We start from the raw sequence: 13,676 nt of genomic DNA on the forward strand, positions 1-13,676 counted from the left end.
CTTTCCTTTTCATCTATTCTCTCTCTCTCTTGTCCTTACTTGCCCGTGTTCACACCGGGCTGTTTTTGTAGCACAAGACAGAGCGGCAAGGCATGCCATCTGCGGCTTTTGGATTACAACACAGTGCACACGCACTGCATCGTGGACGCTCAGCCGGACCGCGCCGAGCAGCGTCTGCGATGCAGTGAAAACGGCGGCTATCTAATCGCATTTGGCAGTGCCACCAGGCAGGCACCTTGAAACGCGCCTCGGAAACATGCAGACCACTCGGCGCGCTTTCTTTTCTCTCCGGGCGATAAAATGCAGGGAGAGCAGCAGGGCAACGAGGAGGTGAGTGACACGCGGCTCTCGCGGAAGCAGCCTCTCCTCCTCCTTCTCGCTGCGAGGGAGGCAACCAGAAACGGGCTTCACCGGCGCTCGTGCACGCAGTGTGCAAAGCGTCGTCCGCCGGAGTCCTTCGCCGTCATTGACGAGAGACTTTGACGTAAGCGCTGGCCGGTCTGGATCTTGCCGGGACGGCGTCGCGCACAACGGGCAGCGCGGCCTGCACAGTCGGCCAGACCAGAGCCAGTCCGTCCACTCAGCGCGTTCGGTCGGTCGCCTTCCAAGAAACACAGGTCAGTCGGCCGTTCGCATTTGACGCGCACTCGTGCCTGTTGGTTTGCTGCTCGGGGCTAAACCGCAAAACGAAAGATCTAGTACGGTTGGTTTATGGGGTTTAACGTCAGGTTATGAGAGACTGCGTAATGCAGCGCCAAGGATAATTCCGGCCACATGGGGTTCGTTGGCATCGCGCAGTATACGGGCGTCTAGCATTTCGCCTCCATAGAAACGCGACCGCCGCGGCCGGGATCGAACCCGCGTCTTTCGAGTCAGCAGAGCCGAGCGTACACCGTGGCCGAGTGCCATAACCACAGGGCCACCACGGCGGCTGTGCCAACCCAGGGCCAAACTGTGCCATGTTTTTATTCCGCCCAGTGAAAACGAAACACCTTACACTTTTCCCACGAAAAACACGCCGTGGTAGCTGAGGGGTTCTACTACTGAGCGCGGGTTCGATTCCTGGCCACGACGGCTGCGTTGTCATGCAGTCGATATGCAAGAACACCCGTGCACCTACGTGAACGTTAAAGAATATTGCGAATGAGTTCTGCGAAAACCCGCAATGTGGTGGATAAAAATTATAAAAGCAAAAGGCGTCGGTCGCGCGTTCGATCCCCAAACCAGGACGAAATTTTCGTCAACGAAGAAGTTTTCTCTTGCGTGTGGATTTTCTCGTAGCTTTGCGCTACAAACGGGTGTGGGTCAATTTTCCCTTTCAGCGCTTTAAAAACTCAACTGGGCTTTCTCTCATCATGGCGTGACTCACGTAACCATATCCTCGCTTTTGCACGTGAGAAGTTAACTTTTCCTATGAAAGAAAAAAGAGAACGAATCCACTTCGGCACTGTGGTCGCGGACTATCGGGGGATTTTGGTTTTTTGTTTTTCTTTCTTTCAAACCGCTTACAAACACCGCGGATAAGAGCGGATGTGTGCAGGCAAAGAAAAAAATTATGAATCATGAAGGATATTGAAATTATACATATTATCAAGCTAATCTAAGAGCTTTTTGCAAGCATTCGCTCGTTATGATTACACGATCATTTAATGCATGTGTTATCTATGATACTTCCTCACACAAACAAGAAACAAGACTCTGACGCAGAAAAAGACGCCGTCTTGAAGTCACCGCGCGATCTCCCCGACGCGTCAGGGATTGCTTGCTGTTGAAAAGGGGACTCGAGCAAATTATCCAGAAGCTCTGCTACAGCAAGTTTCCGAGCCTTTACGTACACGAGGCACGGAGAGAGAGAAAAAGTTCGTCGATTGTCCAGGATGGGGTCGAGGCAGTATGAGAAAATGCTTTCAAATCGGTGGGCTTGCTGGCTTCGACGCAAAATACAAATAATGAAAGTTCTGACTTGGTTATATGCCGTAAGCAGCAACCTTTTTCTTTTTTTTTTTTTCCACATAATGAACGACAGAATTTTCAAAGAATATCAGTGCAAGCCAACAAAAACCACGCTTCTAAATCTGCAATCGAAATGCAGCGGGCACGAAAATCCTTTCACGTGGCTCTCAATACAGGCGGGAAAGAACAGGCCTTTTTTTTTTTTTTTTCCGTTTGCACTGGTTGAGAAGTGGCACCCTCGAACAACATACGCGGAGAGCCGCAACTCTGAGTACCATCAAGCAACTATCTCCTGATATGGCTGTCCGATAAACGCTAATGTTGTTACGCTCACAACGAGCAATCAGGACAAGGATAACGCACAAAAGGAAACCTCTCTTCCTCAGCTGCAACAAAAAGTGCAAAAAAAAAGTGCTACGAGCATGTACGGGAGTGTGAAGCACAAAGGTTTTTTCAAAACAGGAGGTGTCGCTTTTGAGACATAAACACAACGCGGTCGCAAGTTCATAATAATTGCTGGGGTTTCACGTGCCGACATGATTATGAGGCACGCCGTCGGACTAAATTCGACCACCTGAGGTTTTATAACGTGCACCTGAATGTAAGCACACAGGCTTTCTCTGCCCTTTGCCTCAATCGAAAATGCAGCCGCCATGGCCGGGAATCAAACCCAGGTCCTTAGCAGCGCGTCACCTTACGTGTTTAACTACCACGGCGGATTTTTTTTTTTTTTACCCTCGGTAAAGAGTTGCAGTATTCTTGGTCTGCACTAAATGACTCGTATCAGCTTGACTAAGTACCGCAGTCCACTACGTTGGAGCAAATACATATTCAACAGTAGATATAGCTTCGGTGATTTTAACAAAACCTCCTTACGTATACGACATACATTGCTGACTAGAATGTCTTCGTTCGCAGCGCTGTAACAGCAGTACCAGAGCTAAATTGTTTTGCTCATTGGTAATGAACACGAAGATCCAGTGGTGAGGATGCAACTGTAGCTGCTTAATATTTACTTATGTAATTATACAATTTATTACTCTATCGCAAAAACTGTCCAACATTGAAAGAAATACGGGAGAATCATGTGCGTATTAATCACCTACCGGAGCTCGTCTGGTCACTGCCTCATTTCAAAATCTTCTATTTCTTGTATGTTATGCGTTAAGGGTTCAGCTTAGCAATTGCTGCCAAAGCTGGGTACTTTATATTTCTAAATTTCGTGTACATTTAGTTTTACTGCCCTGTTGGTAAGCGACCAGTAGCATAGTAGTAGTAATAGTAGTAGTAGTAGTAGTAGTAGTAGTAGTAGTAGTAGTAGTAGTAGTAGTAGTAGTAGTAGTAGTAGTAGTAGTAGTAGTAGTAGAAAAAACTTTATTGTGTACAGAAACCAGGCAGGCTAGAACCCCAGTGCTCCGAAGGGAATATGTGGGTGAAAAGCGTAGCCTGTCCGGCAGGGTGGTGCCCCTATTCCAAGGCCCTACTGGTACGAGCCATCCGTTCAACTCTTTGGATCAGTCCAGTAAGCAAAGAAAATTTTAAGAGATGTTTTGAGAAAGTTGGTTCATAACCTATGTTCTCCACACGAATCGTACTGCTATGCGAACGGAGGACAGGCTCGTACAGCCGTACGTCTTTATTTATAACAGTTTAACTGAGACAGAAATAATGCGCGGCATGTCTATTATAGCCTTAGCGGAAGTCATACGATGGACCAATCGGAGACCAATGGGAAAGGCCTGCAGTGAACACAAAATAGGCTGTCGATGATGATGATGATGATGGAAGGCACCACTAAACACACCTGTCAATATTAAAGATTTGCTACGAGTCTGTGTGAACAGGAAAGCATGCACCAAATATTTCTTTGTCAACTGCCTTCGCGAAAGGTTTGCACGATAATGTCTAAAGGTGCACTAAAGAGAAAAATGATTTTTCACGTGTTAGTAAATCACCCTTTCGCAATACCAGAAGCACAGCGGCCAGAGGACGCTCGGCAGTTGAAAGAAACTCGCAAAGAGAAAACGCCATCCTGGGGTTCCCGCGCCAACTCGCTGTGACGTCATAGACCTTGACGACGTCTACGAGGGCTTACATAAGTTTTATCGGTAAAAGCGAAGTACAGTGCCTTCTGAGGGGGCCAGAGACTTAACGTACCAAGTCTCAGGAAATTTTGCACAGCCAGTTCTGCCAAAATACCAAAAATATTTTGAAATCCGTGACGCCGCGCTGACATTCGTGTGCAGAGATTTCGGCGAGAAAATTTAGAGTGATACTTTTATCTTGCTTTAATCTTCTCTATAATGGTGAGATCAACCACAGAAGAGCTTTCAAAGAATGACTTATCGACATAATTGATTCATCGTTTCAGTTAAATAAATGTTACTTATTTCTAGCGCAACTAATAATTGTTGTTTATTCGTGGATAACTTCAATAACACAGCCCTCGGTCCTCGTCAATAGCCTCAGGGAATTTCGCAGTATTTTTGTCCATAGTCTATTTGCTCCAGGTGTTAAAATCGTTTATGCGGTAGAGCACTAGAGCAGTTATACCAGTGTTCTTTTCTCTCTCAACACCTTTCTTTCTTTCTTTCTTTCTTTCTTTCTTTCTTTCTTTCTTTCTTTCTTTCTTTCTTTCTTTCTTTCTTTCTTTCTTTCTTTCTTTCTTTCTTTCTTTCTTTCTTTGTGTAGTCTGTGACGGTAACTTGGCACGGTCTGTTTGAGTGATTAACATCCTCCTTACAATCGGGTACAACTTGGCCAGGTCGCAGAGGCCCAGATGCCTCCGAGAAATATCACCGTCCACGTTGGCAGAATCAGTGGCCGTGCGGCTCGTGGCGAGACTGTGCGCTGCTTGGTGCACGCTCCGCTTTGTAGATGTCGCTGTCTCCTGAAGCTGTACCTGGCTATCTTAAAGCGTATGTTGCAAGTGCTAAATTAACGCCAACATGTTATTCAGAAAGCCCAAACCTGGCGACATTTTGGAGATATCCGTCTCAAATTAACCGAAAAGTACGCGAGCGTTGCAGTTACAATTACCCTGCGCTACTTGACGAGCGCTTTTGGTAACCGGACAATGGAGCCAGTTTTGCGATTCCTTCTCAATGCAACATTGCTGTACTTCACTTTCGCAGTTGAAAAATGTACCCCAACGTTTATAATTCGAAAGTTAGTAATCTAAATTATAAAACCAGTAAAAAGCTGTAAAAAATGGCTACTAACCATGGTCACCTGAACATTGCGAAATCTCGCACCAGTGAAGTCGGCCTCTACAGTGAGTGCACTTGAACACACCTGATTGTGCTGTATGCTTCATATTTTTTAAATAGTTAGAACACCCCCCCCCCAAAAAAAAAAATAAAAAATAGACACGGCATTTACAATACGTGAAGCGTTCTACATGGTTACTCACATTGGAGTTTTCGAAAACTGTTGCGTCATTTTGACGCGACAGCGTTAAACAGCTCGTTTCGCAGAAATTCCGGTGTCGGCGTCGGTGGTTGTGAGGGAAAAATCATCTTGTCCGTGACCGAAAAATCGACAAAGATGCAAATAAAATAAATAGTAAAAAACTTCGGGTCTAGTGAGAATTGAACCCAGGCCGTCTGCGTGGCAATCAGGTGTTCTACCACAGAGTCACGCTTTTTTTTCTCTCTCTCTTTCATGGTAATTATTACAAATGTGCGTAATTAGCATACATAGCGAACAAAATACTCAAGGCAGCCTCTACAAGTGTACAACAAGCGTTACACCGAAAGTAAAAAATAACTCTGTGTCCTAAAAGGGTATTAAAGCAGTACATTTCATGAAGAGTGGATACCAGTCCGGTTGAAAGTGTAGTTGTTGATAAAAGTGCTTTAGCTGAAGAGCCATTTGATTGAAGTGCAAACGCGATGATACCATGGGTTCGGCATGCCTGTATAACATGCGAGTTTTCCATAAACCGTGCATACCCATTAGTAGGAGCATGTCAACAGGCATAGAATGGCTTTTGGGTGGCACGAGATAACGTATGCTATAAGAATTTAAATCGAGTTGATTTTTAAAAGCCCTTTGTAGAACGTCCCAAAAGAGTATGACGTCTTTACAGCTGATGAATCAATGTTCTATAGTTTCCGGAACATAACAGAGGCGACAATTAACTGAAGATACAAAGATGCCTTTGCTGCTTAACCAGGTCTTCACAGGCAGCGTCTGTGTATGCACTTTGTAGAAGAATGTCTTGGATATTGGTGAAATAGGCATTTTATTCACACGCACAAGCACGTTGTGTCCAGGCAATCCAACATATAGTGAGTGGTGCAAAGGTGCAGAAAATAACATATCTAATATGGCATTATATAGATCTTTCCTTGAACTTGAGAATAAATAGTCATTAGAGAATCTTACTGTCAAAAAACGTACTGGTTCATACACTTCACGCATGAATCCTTGCAAATAAGGAGGCGAGGCACAATTAGTAGATACCACTAAACTTGGTAAAACATCGACGAGATTCACTTGTAAAAATGTTCGAAGCAGCGGATGATCACAGTCCCGAAAATAGAAAAAACGAGACACCAATTGTCTAATGAAGAGATGCACCAACCCAAAACCACCTGCACAAACAAACTGGCCTAAAAACATCGTCCCGCCTCATCGGCTCATAACTTGATGACCAGATAAAGGTAGCAAATATTCGGTGAAACGTCTGAATGTAAACCCTGGAACAATGTAGTATTTGCAGTACGTAGAATATTTTTGTTGCCAGGAATAGATTGCATGCTTTAGCTCTGCCAAAAATTGAGAGGTTATGGGAAATAAACGTCTGGGCGTAACGCTTTAGGCTGGGTACACGTTCTCTCCAATAATGTGCGCTTGACTTATATGCATCCAATGGAACGCCAAGGTGTATTGCGCGTTTGCTTGAAACTCCTTGGGAAAAAAACACTATGAATGTCATGCAGTGGAAGGAGTCTCCTTAACGCATGCAATATTGCGTGGCAGAAGCTTAGAATCGCGCCAGGCGTCAAAACAGTGGGTGTTTTAAAGGCCCACCCATTACAAAGCGCTCAGACATATTTAATCATCAGCAGCAGCAAAAGCTGATGATGATGCCAGCTGCGTAGGATCGCGTGTTGCCTTACGGACGCGTAGTGGGCCCTTCGCTGATTCGCAAAACGAAGAATTATGACGTAGTAAGCACTTAACAACTGTACTTGCAGTAGGCATTCTAGGATAGCTTGAAACAGCCAATGTTACGCGCACAGACGTTCGTTTCTTTACGGCACGGTTGAGGCATGCACCGAGAACCGAAGCCAGGCTAGCGATTGAGAAGGCGATGCGCACGGGGCCCGATTACGCTATCGCGTTCTACTCTTGTAGACCAAACTCAAGCGTCCTCCAAGCTTTTCTACTTTCGTCACGTTATTAGTGCGAAATTTTTCAAGCGTGAACGACAGAAAGTTGTAAAATTGTAAGAATCCATCGTGGGAAAACGTAAAACACGCGCGCGCACACACACACAAAAATAAATAAATAAAATGCAAACGGCGTTTGTGTTGTCCGCTTCTGTAGTGCCCGTGTTTGCATACAAAAAGATGTCTTGCGAAACGAAAAGCGCGATATAATATTGTTAATAAAACAGGACTGAAGTACGTAGATGTTTCCATAGATTTATTAGTAACGTCAGTTTAACTGATCGTTCATGCGCGCTTTTGAGAAGTGTGGCTCGTATTACTGAAGTTCTGCGCAATACAGTTTCGCAGTTCCGCTCGCGTGCCGGCACACGAGGCCGACGCGTGAACCTACAGCGCTGCTGTTCCATTTTGCTTCACTTACCGTGGTCCCGGGATCGGATCAGGTGGCGTTGATCGGATACGGCAACGCACCGTTGCTCTTGCCGAAGCTAATCGCGGAGGCGACGCACCTGTCGCAAGACGAGCGAGGAGTAGCCACTAGCGACGCGTTGCGCGTTTCTCTGTGCTCGCTTTCTGCGGACTCCGTGCGTGATTGTTTGCGAACGGTGATCCCTTGGGAAGCAGTTATTTCGATTTAGCGTGCGTGAAAGGGACAAAGCTGAAGAATGCCATCTTGATGCGTGCGTTGTACGAGCGGCTCGGAAAGGAACACCGGTCATCACTTCTCCGAATCAGAGCAGGGACTTGCAAGAAATATCTCATAAACGCCTAACCCACCAGAATCGCGAAAACTAACTTCTCTACAAGTCGCCTAACCGAGCTCAGGGAATACAAATCAGGTATCTTGATCAACTGCAGTTCAGGTTGTATGCCTTTCTCAAGAAATTGGAATTAATTCGACCGAAAATTAAAAACGGTCCTCTGTTTTACGACTTGCTTAGGATGACAAATCTAAGTACATGGGTTAGTGTCATTTTCGCCTCCGTACAAAAATTTCGACCGCCGTAGTCGTGATCGATCCCGCAACCTTCGGGTCAGCAGCCGAGCACCGTAACCACTGTTCCACCGTGGCGGCTAAACACAGGTTGACGGCAATGGAATATTCGTGCAAGAGGACAGCTAGACGTGTGAGATTGTACTATTATTATAGGTCACGTTTGATTATCTTTTTTATTTTTATGGAGCATAGCTTGCGAAATGATCGCTTTTTGAATGAGTCGAGGTTAATGAAAAAGTTTAAATCTCGGAATCTCGGCTGTCACGGCCGTCGAAAGCTGCAGCGACGATTGGTCACATGCAGCAGACGACGCGTGGGGCATGATGCAAGATGGAACTGCAGCGCCTCTATTATAGTTCTTGCGTCGGCCGTCGCGTCCACTTCGGAGAGCAGGCGTCTATGGGGAGCTGCGAAACTGAACTGGGCATTGGCATGGCGTCTTTCATTTTCTTTCTTGCGTTCGTCAGCGTCTGGAACGTAGGCGCCCCCGCAACCCCCGAGACGCGTCTGTGGCATTAAATTTTCGCGAAGTCGGAATTCTCCCGATGTATGCAACGCTCCATGCTGGTTTTACAACTTGTCCTAGAGAGGACTTTCATTCTACCAACACGAAATACATCAACGGAGCCTTCGTAGAACGCGTTCTTCTTTTACATTTCTCCTGTACTGTCGGTACATCGCATTCATATGATTAAAATATGGCCGCCTTCTGCAAGCGTGGGTGTATATAGCCCAATGGGTAAGACACTCGGCTTCTGAGCGCGGGGCCTTAGGTTCGAAATCCAGAGAAAATTCATCATGTTTCATACATTTCTTTCTTTATAGCGATTCGCCTTACGTGACGGAGGGGCGGACATAGTTTTCTCGCTCAGTCGGCAAAGAAATGCCTACGCGTTTAGAATTATCTGTGCCATTTCAGTGATGAAACGGGGTTAATTAGCGAATTCCGCCAGGCTATCGATTCAATGGTCAGGCAGAAAAAGAAACTGCGGCTTAACCCAACAGTAGAAAGTTTCGATATTCGAGGTATGATAACCCTGTCAAATGCGTAAGAAGGGTGGCATCGGAGAGATGACGCTTGAAGTTCTTGAAAGAATACAAAATGTGCCCAAGGTCGCTAAGCGTCGAGATCGCGAAGCACTGATGTATGTGAAAAACGAAAGTGATAGGTTTATTTTACGTATAATTTATGTGGTAGAAAGAAACTGGATCGAGCACGCTTCCGTTAGGCAGAGCTCGCATGAGAGGCAGCAATGACGAGTTCTGGTTACTTTTAAATAATGGGCAAAATTTAATGCTGGAGGCTTTCCACATTTCACGCATAACGCAGTCTTAAAGAACATGACCTCGTGACCAGCGCTGTGCAATCGTAAAAGTCCCAACCGCAAAGAAATATTTCGAAAACTTGCGTTTCTTTTTTTTTTCTTTGTTGACGGAGCCTGTTCTATTGACCCACGTTTCAAACTGAATTAATTTAGCTCTGCGACTTTGCGAGACACAATTCTGGTCTGATTATAAGGCGCACAGACACCCCAGATTAATTTTTACTCCCTGTGGTTCTGTGCCCAGTTATTACACGAAAAATTTTGCACTCCATCAGACCAGGCGGTTGAAATTTCCGGAGCCCTCCACTACGGCGTCTCTCATAATCATATCGTGGTTTTGGGACGTTAAACCCCAGATATTACTATTATTGCACTCCATCAGAAAGCGCCTATGTTTAAAAAAAATCAAACTGTGAATCGGTGTCTGTGTTATCATACACGATAGAGCTTTTCGTTGCGGTTAGAAAGTGTACTTTACAAGTGCGCACGATATTCTCGACCAATTCACTATGCGTCGCGCTTACAAGAGCTCGATCTAGCACGACCATAAGTGGTGACTCGCGACAAAGTGTGTCCCCGATTTCTAACGGAGTCTTTTCTTTTATTTCTTGCTCGGCCTTCGCTGAAGGTCCTTATTTATATATTGATTTCGTTCCAATTGTTGTGGATCTATTTTTTTCAGCTCCACAACAGGCCACAGAAGGCGCACTAATTGAAACGCAAGTAGACCACCTCGAGCGTATCGCTTTGGCGTTCACGTGACACAATTCCTATCTGCCGCGATGCGCGAACGCACAGTACCTTCTCTAATGAATCGCAACGGTCATAAGTGGCCTCCTTTGGTGTTATTTCTTGCAACAAGAAATCAGAAATCGTCGATCGACGGTCATGAGCAAACTCGAATAAGCTCGCCCTTCCCATAGCACTGTGCGGGCATGCGTCGAACGCTCCCCGCTGGCGCAATGCGTCAGGGTAGCCGGGGCAAGCATTCGCACGAGTAACAGTTCTTTCCCCGCAGAACATTTGAAGACAGTTAGAATGCGCGCACGTCCCCGACAGGAAAGAGCAAGAACTCAGGCTAAAAGTAGCCACAAGTAGCCGTGCCCTTTAATTTTATTGCCAAAGTTGTAACCAAATAGATACGAAGCTTGTTATCAATATATTTTTATTATTAAACAAAAATAATATTATATTAAATAAGCAAAAACATTTAAATAAGAGCACATATTTTCCCTCTCGCTTAGTCACTAAGTCACGAGTTACAAATAAATAAATAAATTATAATAAGTTCAGAGCGCCTGTCTATAGTTTATGTAGAATAGAGCTCTTGCCAGAGAATAGAGTAATTTTAAACAGTCCAGCCAACGAGTCACTGGGAACAGTAAAAATTGAAGCTGTCTTTCCTTGAAGCCGCAGACCGACATCGATTACACTCGGCTACAAACGAAGAAAAATATTGGCTCCGCCCACAGAGCCACGGTGTCATCCACCTGAGAAAGGCGGGCGTGCTAGCTACTTCCCGCTCGAACCACAAGCTAATGTGGTTCTCGGCTAATGTAAATACTACGCATGTTAGTAGTTAAAGGTTATTGACCCGAAACATTAAGTTTGGCTGAGCAGCGATGCAAAAATCCCTGACGAAGTACACTAGGACGCTGCGAATATGCTTTTGTCAAGTTCACACGAAAACATGCGCTGCGCCTTAGCACTAGACTTTGTCGCGATGGCGGGCAGCGTGCTGGCCACGCATTTGCCATCATGCATGCGACTTGGTCACTCCGTCTCGGTGTTGGGAACTTGGGGTGCATCGATGCGCGCCTGCTGGTAAGACATGCACGCGCATCTGCTGACACGACAGAAAAGCAGGGAAATGGGAATAAGGGATGGGCCACAGAGCGCGGTAGGTGGGAGAATGTATTGTAGCGGTAATAATAAAAAAAAGGCTACGAAACGCGCCAAAAACAAGTTCAACGTAGTCAGAAAGTAGCCACGGAGCGAAACTGGAGTTTTGGTCGCCAGATGTGGCCGTGACGTAGCCGATTTAGCGCAAGGTGGCCACCCTGACACCCGACATAAATGGATCTTCCTGCTCATAAATGGAAACAGACTGGGCGCTTTTCCGTGCAGTTTTATAGCGCGAAACTACCGAAGCAGCAGACACCATACTCACGGGAAAGAAAGAAAACCGTCGCTTCGAAGGCCGTGGCGTTTAGTCTGCTCAACGATGGCGGTTCTCACTCATCAGCTTACTCGTTTGCGTCGAGGTGCAGCGACCGCACTGTGATGCCGAGCGCGGGTTCGATTGCTGGCGAAGGCGGTCGCACTGCGATTGCCGCATAATGTGATTATCGTAAAGAACCCTAAAAGCCGTAGACGGTGCAAAATTATTCCGGAGCCTGTAACATTTTTGGATATCACTTCTCACTCACAGTGCGGCTATTGGGATTGCTGTCAATGATTACTTGCCGATATTACAGATGGAACAAGCTTTCCAGTTTTGTGAACATTAGTGCTGCGTGAACTGTATATTTCAGTTCTGAGGCCGAGTATGTAAATGTTCGTTGTGTGTTTATTTGTCTAACTTCGTGACAGTTCGTGACGATGACAACAATCATGTAAAAGAGGAGGGGCCGCACACATAGCGACCAACCTCTCCTTAAGTGCATTAATTAGGCGAAATCCTTAGATGCCTCATCAAACGCGAAGAGTGATTGCAGGCACCAACACGAACGATGCGAAAAGTCGCGTGATCAGAGATGACGTCACAGATTTCAAAGTCTGTGGCGCTATCATGACGTCACTATGGCGTCACATATGATGCCGTCATCACATGATATTGCAAAAAGCTTTAGGGGTTGGGGCTGTTCACTATACAATCGACTAGGAAAAATAGGATGGATTTCACCTTCCTGTCGTCTCGGGCGAATGCATCAGGGACCGCGTGATTTTTACAGCGAAAGCTGTTATGAGATCACAACAATAGCAGTTTTTGGCGCCGCAGTTGTCCGCCGCCGCCGCCGCCGGTGTCCGTATGACCGCTATCACGCGAAATAAAAAAAAAAAAGATGGTTAATGCCTCCGTCATAGGAATCTGAATAACACGAAAGTAAAGCGTGCCCTTACAGAAGTAACTGAATGTTTACAGAAGTAGCTGAATTGATATAATAGAGTTTGCACAATGTATATTGATGTCTGGCAGCTATAGCACCGTTTACCGTGTACTTAGCTTTAGGTGCACGTTAAAGAACCCCAGGTGGTCGAAATTTCCGGAGCCCTGCACTACGGCGTCCCTCATAATCACTTCGTGGTTTTGGGACGTAAACCCAAGATATTATTATTATTATAGCACCGTTTAACGTGGATGTACCCACTTTGATGATTGGTGGTACATCTCCATCCTGAGGACTAACTTCCATGTTAAATGATTAAACAAACCCTTGTGGTAACTGTAGTAGTTAACGGTGAAATCGTAATCAGAGAACGAGGTGTGATAGCCAGAAGAGCGTCGCATATTGGACGCAGAACTTGGTCGCCATCCCGCGGCATGTTATAATGTGATTCAACACCACGGCCGGACTAGAGCGAAACGGAAAGTGAGTCGTGCCGCCCCGGTAGCCCGGCCGCGATTTTTCTCGGGGCGAATGCGTCAGCGGGGAACGCGGTGTTACAGCCAGGTGAGGCAGGTGCGCGTCGCAGAGCTATTTTTGGTTTGGATTCGCGTGATGCTATGAGCGAGGCCGACGCTTTTACGACGCTTGGTCTAAGATCGCCACCTCGCGCTGTGTTAAGGCATTGACAAAATTGAACTTCTATTGAAAACGCGCCGAATGGGACGGACGTGTAACGCGTTGCAGATGCTAATCGCGGAGGCCACAGTAATGACGAATTACTTTACCGCTCCCAGAGGGCAACACCACCCCGCCGACTGGGAGAGTGGTAGATATAAAAGGTGCGTTTGTAAAGCCTCTAGAGTCTGTGACCGTGGCGCAGTTTTTTTTATGG

General features: G+C 46.0%; 1 protein-coding gene across 1 annotated transcript in view; it reads left to right on the top strand.

Moving 5' to 3' along the window:
- Positions 1-398: 398 nt before the first annotated feature.
- LOC119389363 (monocarboxylate transporter 9) overlaps positions 399-13,676 on the top strand; it is a 34,696-nt gene continuing 21,418 nt past the window's right edge. The window contains exon 1 of the mRNA XM_037656584.2: positions 399-617. The gene's annotated coding sequence lies outside the window, so the exon portion shown is untranslated. The remainder of the gene's footprint in view (positions 618-13,676) is intronic.

The sequence above is a fragment of the Rhipicephalus sanguineus genome, chromosome 4 (genome assembly GCF_013339695.2).
Source record: "Rhipicephalus sanguineus isolate Rsan-2018 chromosome 4, BIME_Rsan_1.4, whole genome shotgun sequence".
NCBI lineage: Eukaryota > Metazoa > Arthropoda > Arachnida > Ixodida > Ixodidae > Rhipicephalus > Rhipicephalus sanguineus.